General features: G+C 42.0%; 1 pseudogene; it reads left to right on the forward strand.

Annotated features, from left to right (window-relative positions):
- The first annotated feature begins 845 nt into the window (after nt 1-845).
- Nucleotides 846-1628, forward strand: LOC147609308 (large ribosomal subunit protein uL15x pseudogene; annotated as a pseudogene).
- Nucleotides 1629-7715: the final 6087 nt, after the last annotated feature.

Consider the following 7715-nt stretch of genomic DNA (forward strand, 5'->3'; position numbering starts at 1 on the left):
AGGATAGTAACTAATCCTAGCCAGCATATCATGAGCCCTAAACCTACTATGCATTGAAACTACATCATATTATTTGCTTCTTGAGACATTTTGCTTGTAATAATGTTTGCTATCTTTACACCTACCTCAAACTATCTTTATGTGTCCACAACATCCATATGATAACAAATCTTGTTCTCCACATGTTCCCATGTGTGTGTGAAGACCTAGAATCATTGTAATGAGGGTTTTATGTCACCCTAGCTCTTTCACTACCTCTAAATGGTGTGTGTGTGTGTATAGAAAAGCAAGAAGTTTATGCTCGAGTAGTACCCTTTACCCTTACTGAAGGAACAAACTTGTTTGCCCAATCTTTGCTCATGCCCATGTGTTTGTGAAGAGCCGTTTGTGGCAAGCCTTTATTCCACATCATTTGTGACCACAGCCATGACCAAAATGATTGTGGAAAGGTTTGGTGTGTCCACATTGTTATTTGAGAATAATCTTGTCCTACTTGTGTGTGTCCATGTGTGTAAAGACCCAAAATACCATTGCCCATGTGTCCCCAAGTCATATGCCAAGACTCAAAATCATTTGTTGATCACTTCTTACAGTGTGTCCATGGTTCAATGCATGGAGGCTGTTCCAATTATTCACACCATGGTTCAATGCATGGAGGCCGTTCTTCCAGTTATTCACACCATCAATCAGGACCAATCTTGTCCGCCCAAAACCTGCGCCCATCAATCAAGATGTCCGCACTCCAGACCTGTCCGCACTCCACACCTGTGCCCATGTGTATGAAGCCTCCTGGGTCCACAGTTCGATGTGTGGAGGCCGTTCCAGTTATTCACACCATCAGTCAGGACCAATCTTGTCCGCCCAAAACCATCAATCAGGACCGCACCTTGGACCTGTGCCAATGTGTGTGAAGACCCAGATCATACAAATTAGGGTTCTAGCAGGAGGAGGGTTGCTGCAGGATGACGACAAGGTTGAAGAAGAACAGGAAAAAGAGGGGGTGCGGGCCATGGGAGGATAGGCAAGCACAGGAAGCACCCAGGAGGGCGTGGCAATGCAGGAGGAATGCACCATCACCGCATCCTGTTCGACAAGTTCCACCCGGGCTACTTCGGCAAGGTGGGCATGCGCTACTTCCACAAGACCATGAACAAATCCCACTGCCCCATCGTCAATGTGGACCGCCTCTTCTCCCTCTTGCCGGAAACGGTAAAATCTGCAGCAGAGGGCAAGGCCCCGTTGCTTGATGTCACTCAGTATGGCTTCTTCAAGGTCCTTGGCAAAGGCGACCCCCTCCCTCCGCCCTCGTCGTCAAGGCCAAGTTCTTCTCCAAGCTCGCAGAGAAGAAGATCAAAGATGCCGGTGGCGCCGTCGTCCTCACTGCATGAGTTCATCTCTGGAGGTTGGATTAGGGTTTTGATTAAGCAAGGTATTTAATCAGGATTTAGCAGTAAATTAGGTTTCCACGAGGCATGAGGATTTTAAGATTGCGATGTAGTTTAATCCTCATTTAACTACTGGAAAAGCAAGCAGACAGATATGCGTATTAGGGATCTGGTGCCTCTTCTGTGGCTCTTCTTTTATGGATATTCTGATCACATTGTCAGAAGAGCCTGTGTTGATGACTATATGCGTCCTTAGTTTTGCATTTAGGCATGCTTCATCCCTCAAGGTTGATTTCTTGCTGTAGATTGTTTCTTACTAGATGACACATTGCTGCGTTTGAACATAGATGCATGGATGTTTTCATGTGTGACATTGAATGCATTGTAAAAAGTGGTCATGATGCAGTTCAAGAAGAAAATGTTTGTGGGGGCGGGGGGGGGCGGGTGTTGTCTAAACAAGTGCAGATCTATCTATCCTAAGGATAGCCGTTGGTGGACTTGGGTCAAGGTTCTAGAACCTGCACTGTAGTTGCTTCAGCTGGGTGTTTTGATAATGAGAACTGTGCACAAAGGATGGTAGATGCTCGACATTACACACATTTAATGGTATCAAGGAGGAGAAAAGCCACAAGTGATTGCATGTTATCTAACTACGCAAAGATTTGTTGCAAGGTGCACAAATTGAAGACCCACCCAGTGGTAGGACGAGCATGGTGTAAGGGCAGGCCATAGTTGTGAATATTATGGTTGCAAGTTACACACGAGCATGGTGTAAGGGTAAGCCTTAGTTTTAGATCCTAATCAAATGCCCAATTGATGCCGCATGATCCACATGCAGAGACATTAGCTATGTGCTTATTAGGTGTAGTGGGGAGGTTGTCAATTAGGGCATGATGTAAGGGTAAGTGTCACGACCCTGTGTTTTTCTCTGGACAAGATGCAGGTGTGCACGGGGACATGGTTGACAGTGTGAATGGCATCAGGTGGGAGTGAAGATGGAAGCCCATGTGTGGACAACCCCATGTGTGAAAGGGGGCAAAGAAATTTTAACTTAAAAGGTTTTTAAAACCTTTAAAGTCATTTTTAATGCCTTTTATGAAGAAAACGTGGCCCATAAGCTATTTTGGGGCCACGTGTGCTTTTTGGGAAGAAGAGGGGCTGGCAGGCAAGGAGGCGCCTATCTCTTAGAGGAAGCTTGTGCATTTTGGGAGGCGACTGCTGGATTCTGAAGGAGGGAGCTTCTTAGCCTTTCTCTGTCGCGACTGGTGGCCTGAATTCCACGTGGATGGAAATGTCCAGGGGGATCCACCCCGTGGCATTCAATATCTCATTTGAGATATGTGGATGGTGGAGATGGCCTCATTGAATATGCTGAATGTACATCTGAGCGAGATGTCCAGGGGGATCCACCCCGTGGCATTGACGTGGATCCGAGTGGCATGCATATCTCGATCGAGATAGTGTGGTGGGCGGTGACCTGTACTGGTGACATGGATGATGACTTGAAACCCGGACCTGCTGGCATGGTGATAGTTGGTATCTCGTTTGAGATATGTCGCTTTAGGCTTGGGAGGCACCTGTCGTGTTTTAATTGATGGCGATATCACGATCGAGGTACTCCGCCCGCGAGTTGCGTCGATGTCTCAATTTTTGAAAGAGTGAATGAAAGTGAGTATCCTCATCTTGCAACCACCCGATTAAAGATCCTTATCCTAGTTTATGGTGGTTATGCAAGTGTTTAATCTTTTTTTATTGGTTTTGCATTCTTCTAAGCTTTTAATTCCAACAATGCATGAAAATTTATGATTTAATGCATGAACAAAAATTAACCATCCCACTCTAATCCACACCTAATGGAGCTTAATGCTTATATTTTTAGAGTGAATTTCACTTCTAACCATAATTGCTAAGCTATTCCTTGGTTTAATGTGGGCTTCAAAACCATACAAATTACCACGAAACTAGGGTTTTTCCCTTCCAAGATATGAAAAATAGAATGCCCTAATGCAAATAAACTTCAAATCAAACCCAAAAACAACAACCTAACACATCCAAGACTCCAAAACCATATTTTAGAGTGTGACCTCCTAATAAACATCGGTAGCTTTGGAATGGATAGATGAACAGAGCTAAGCCCTAGGCTATGCTCAAGTCCACAGCTTCCCTTAGTGTCGTTAGGCCTTGCCTTAGAGCTAAAATTCCAACTTTCCTATGTGGGTGCGCTAGCTTGTCTGTCTCGCATCCTCACTCTGTTGTCAAATTGGAATGCTTCTTACCGATGGGGTGAAGGGAGAGCTCTCTTCATCTAGATGGAGGTAAATAGAGACGATCCTTACCATGGTATAAGAAGGATCGACGGCAACTACCATTTGAATTAAGTATCTCGTTCGAGGTACATGGACGGCTTAGATTTTGGGTCACTATCCCGATCGAGGTATGTTTGACGGTCAAGATTCACTTCATACCTCGATCGAGATATTTAAATAGCTAGGATCGCATCTTCAAATGTGTGCGAATGGACGGGTCAGATTGTGTAGATGTATCTCGTTCGAGGTTTTTGAACGGCTTAGATTTCATCTTGTTATCTTGAATGAGATATGTGGACGGATGAGATTACATTTCTATATCCTCATCTTGCAACCACCTGATTAAAGATCCTTATCCTAGTTAATGGTGGTTATGCAAGTGTTTAATCTTTTTTTGATTGGTTTTGCATTCTTCTAAGCTTTTAATTCCAACAATACATGAAAATTTATGATTTAATGCATGAACAAAAATTAACCATCCTACTCTAATCCACACCTAAAGGAGCTTAATGCTTATATTTTTAGAGTGAATTTCACTCCTAACCATAATTGCTAAGCTATTCCTTGGTTTAATGTGGGCTTCAAAATCATACAAATTACCAAGAAACTAGGGTTTTCCCCTTCCAAGATATGAAAAATAGAATGCCCTAATGCAAATAAACTTCAAATCAAACCCAAAAACAACAACCTAACACATCCAAGACTCCAAAACCATATTTTAGGGTGTGACCTCCTAATAAATACCGGTAGCTTTGGAATGGATAGATGAATAGAGCTAAGCCCTCAAGTCCAGAGCTTCCCTTAGCGTCATTAGGCCTTGCCTTAGAGCTAAAATTCCAACTTTCCTATGTAGGTGCGCTAGCTTGTCTGTCTCGCATCCTCACTCTGTCTTCAAATTGGAACGCTTCTTACCGATGGGGTGAAGGGAGAGCTCTCTTCATCTAGATGGAGGTAAATAGAGATGATCCTTACGATGGTATGAAGAGGAAGCTAATGCAAGCAAAAACCTACAATCTAGAAAGCATGCAAGATTCAAGAAAGCAAGAGTAGAGAAGAAGGAGCTCACAAGTACGCTATTGCAAGGGAATAATTGTTTATTTTTTTATTGTCAAAAATGAGTTATATACAAGTGACTAGTTTTTACACGGGGCCAGCCAACGTAAAAATGTCTTTCTCTATTTGACATTAAGCTCAAGGTAAGGCCGCTTTATATATTCCAGTGTTGTCTAATAAAGGATAAGTGCCCGCTCAAGTAGATAAGATAGCAAAGTGCCTTATGGTAGGTCATGTGGGTGAAACCATGGCAGCCTATAGAGTGGTTAACACCATTATTTTGCTTTAACTTCTCTCCTTCACCATATCCCCATCTTGTCTCTTTCCTCAAACTTTCTCTATTTGACATTAAGCTCAAGGTAAGGCCGCTTTATATATTCCAGTGTTGTCTAATAAAGGATAAGTGCCCACTCAAGTAGATAAGATAGCAAAGTGCCTTATGGTAGGTTGTGTGGGTGAAACCATGGCAGCCTATAGAGTGGTTAACACCATTATTTTGCTTTAACTTCTTTCCTTCATCATATCCCCATCTTGTCTCTTTCAGAGGGACATAGTTTGATTGTGCCATAATTTCTCCTATTTTGCAACATCTAGATTCTCTCGTTAAACATGGATTTAGTAGTAAATTAGGTTTCCATGAGGCATGAGGATTTTAAGACTGAGATGTAGTTTAACCCTCATTTAACTACTGGAAAAGCAAGAAGACAGATATGCGTATTAGGGATCTGGTGCCTCTTTTGTGGCTCTTCTTTTTGATCACATTATCAGAAGAGCCTGTGTTGATGACTATATGCGTCCTTAGTTTTGCATTTAGGCATGCTTCATCCCTCAAGGTTGATTTGTTGCTGTAGATTGTTTCTTACTAGATGACACATTACTGCGTTTGAACATGAGATCATGGGATGCATGGATGTTTTCATGTGTGACATTGAATGCATTGTAAAAAGTGGTCAAGATGCAGATCTATCTATCCTAAAGGATAGCTGTTGGTGGACTTGGGTCAAGGTTCTAGAACCTGCACTGTAGTTGCTTTAGCTGGGTGTTTTGATAATGAGAACTATGCACAAAGGATGGTAGATGCTTGACATTACACATATTTAATGGTATCAAGGAGGAGAAAAGCCACAAGTGATTGCATGTTATCTAACTACGCAAAGATTTGTTGCAAGGTGCACAAATTGAAGACCCACCCAGTGGTAGGACGAGCATGGTGTAAGGGCAAGCCATAGTTGTGAATATTATGGTTGCAAGTTACACTACTCGAGCATGGTGTAAGGGTAATCCATAGTTTTAGGTCCTAATCGAATGCCCAATCTCGATGCCGCATGATCCACATGCAGAGACATTAGCTATGTGCTTATTAGGTGTAGTGGGGAGGTTGTTAATTAGGGCATGATGTAAGGGTAAGCCATAGTTTTAGATCCTAATCAAATGCCCAATTGATGCCACATGATCCACATGCAAAGACATTAGCTATGTGCTTATTAGGTGTAGTGGGGAGGTTGCTAATTAGGGCATAGTAGAAAGTGTGTGAATAGGTCACTGAGTAGGGGCAAGATTTGTGTTTCTTATCTAGTGCTCTGCATAGCACCACTCTTCTCCGCGTCATTATCAAGTGAATGAATGCATTCGTTTATGTTTTATTGCAAATTATCATACTGTTTGATGCCTTCAACGACATAGGCGGGGTAATTGTTCATCTTGGAATGTGATGCCGTGAACCAATCAACACTGAGTAATGAGAGCATCAGGATTCCCGAAAGCCTAGGAGTAATTGGGTGATGACACTTGGCAAACTGGTTGTTTCACCTTGTACTTGTAAAAGCTATAAATAGGATTCTTTCTATCATTTAAACCCGTCTCTAGTCATTTGTATCTTTGAGAAAAGGGCGATCCTTTTGAGTCTTCTCGTGTATTACCATATAGCTTAGTACTTAGTAACTTTTGCAAGCATGATGAATACAAATGCAAGTTGTGCTATCTGTTTGCTCAAGCTCGTGAATGTGTGTAATCTTGAACCCCTCATCTCTCTTACTTGCTCCGAGTAATAAGTATATGTATCTTAACGTAAGTGCGAGGAGGTGAGTGGAGGTATCCATAGTTTGCACCATCCACATTTGGCGATCTTGTTGAGGAGTATCAATCACCAAACTACTGATACAAGATTTGTAAATGCAAGGTCCAATTCAAATTGTGAAGCAATTTTTAAGATTCCTAGTATATTATAAGCATTTACACACATGAGCTACAAGCATTAATAAACTTAGTTTGGACTAGACAATTATGGAGTAGGGAAGCATAGAAGTGGATGAGAAGTATTTACATTAGGCTAGGTATTGAGGGTGCACTCAAGGAGAAAATACTCCAAGAGAGAAGACTTGAAGGTAGAAGAAGACATAAGGTGAAGTCGACCTAAGAGGGAAGGAGAAACTCAAGGAAAAGAAACAAAGAGAGACTTGGGTAAAGAAGAACACGAGGGTAGAGAAACAAAAGGATGAGAAGTAGTGATATCGAATTTCAGACCTCCCAAGGAGAAAAAGCAAAGACTAGGGAGACATAAGAAAGAGGAAAGAGAACACAAAGTAATGGATGACTATGACACAAGTGTAGAAAAGCTAGAGGGGGTGTTAGAGGCACACCAACACATCAATGAACACACAAGTGAACAATATTCAAAGGGAATTGATAGGAAACCCCATAGTCCAACAAATCAAATCAAGATCAAGCTACCTCTATACAAGGGTGATAAAAAGAAAGATCCAAGAATTCATATCCAAGCATTTTAGAGGTAGCTTGACTAAAAGGCATTGAGAGGAAAAAGTTTGCAAATTAATTTCTTCATACCTTGTAGGAGAAAGCTAAGAAGTGGTACTACGAGAAGAAGAAAAAAGAGAAGGGCAATGATAGTGAAGGGTTGAATTTCGAGGAGTCGTTTGATGTGTGAGACCTCTCTATTTATGCTATCAAATCC

This window comes from Cibotium barometz, chromosome 51 (genome assembly GCF_041138505.1).
Source record: "Cibotium barometz isolate CiBa-2024 chromosome 51, ASM4113850v1, whole genome shotgun sequence".
NCBI classification, from domain to species: Eukaryota; Viridiplantae; Streptophyta; class Polypodiopsida; order Cyatheales; family Cibotiaceae; genus Cibotium; species Cibotium barometz.